Source organism: Callithrix jacchus, chromosome 16, assembly GCF_049354715.1.
Source record: "Callithrix jacchus isolate 240 chromosome 16, calJac240_pri, whole genome shotgun sequence".
Taxonomy (NCBI): domain Eukaryota; kingdom Metazoa; phylum Chordata; class Mammalia; order Primates; family Cebidae; genus Callithrix; species Callithrix jacchus.
In genome coordinates, this window is record NC_133517.1 from 93,483,677 (window position 1) to 93,484,850 (window position 1,174).

Sequence of the window (1,174 nt, forward strand, 5' to 3'; positions counted from 1 at the left end):
TATAAGTACTTTATTTAGCATTTACATTGTATTAGGTATCATAAGTAATCTAGAGATGATTTTAAGTATTTGGGAGGATATGCAGAGGTTATATGCATACACTATGCCATTTAATACCAAGGAGTTGGGTATTCTTGCGATTTTGGCATCCATGGTAGGTCTTAAAATCATTCTCCCACAGATACAGAATGATGCCTGTATTCTTAAACAACACATTTTTTTCTTTGTATTTTAAAATATCTTCTTAAAATTTCCTAAAATTTGGGTTTACACATATTTATAATAAAGTTAACTCAGTTGATGATTAAAAAAAAAAAAAATCCTATGTCACATAAAGCTATTTAGGATTTAGTGAGATTGAAAATTATTTACCAAAAATGGGCCAAAGTTTCAATGCTGAAAGGAAGTTTTATTATTTTAACTTGACCCTAATTATAAATATTTATAAAAGTTATATAAATGCAGGTTGATTGTTTTAAGAGTCAAAAAGCCAAATGTAAGTAAAGCACTAGACATAAATGCAGTTATAAAAAGTTGACATCATTCTTCTAAATGTCATGTAAAATCATAGGAAAAAAATCATTGCAATCATTATTCAAAGTAACATTAAAGATAACAGAGGTTTTTTTTGTTTGTTTGTTTGTTTTTAGATGGAGTCTCGCTTCGTCACCAAGGCTGGAGTGCAGTAGAGTGATCTTGGCTCACTGTGACTTCTGCCTCCTGAGGTGAAGCGATTCTCCTGCCTCAGCCTCCTGAGTAGCTGGGATTATAGGCAGAGGCCACCAAATCCAGCTAATTTTTGTATTTTTGGTAGTGATGGGGTTTTACCATGTTGATCAGGCTTGTCTCAAACTCCTGACTTGGTGATTTGCCCACCTCAGCTTCCCAAAGTGCTGGGATTACAGCTGTGAGCCACCACACCCAGCCGAGATGTTTGATTTTAAATATCAGTTTGAATGTACAGTGTCTACGATGATAGATCAGAGAGAAGGTAAGTACATCTGTAATTAAAACAGGAAAAAATGAGTTTGTTACAAATACTGTATTCTCCAATGAAAGAAGAACTCAGATTAAGGATAAAACAGAAGTCTTATCAATGAGGTCACCTTTAAAGATCATTTTTCAGGGTAGCTAAAAGAAGCAATAATAAAGCTTTACACATACAACTAAAATG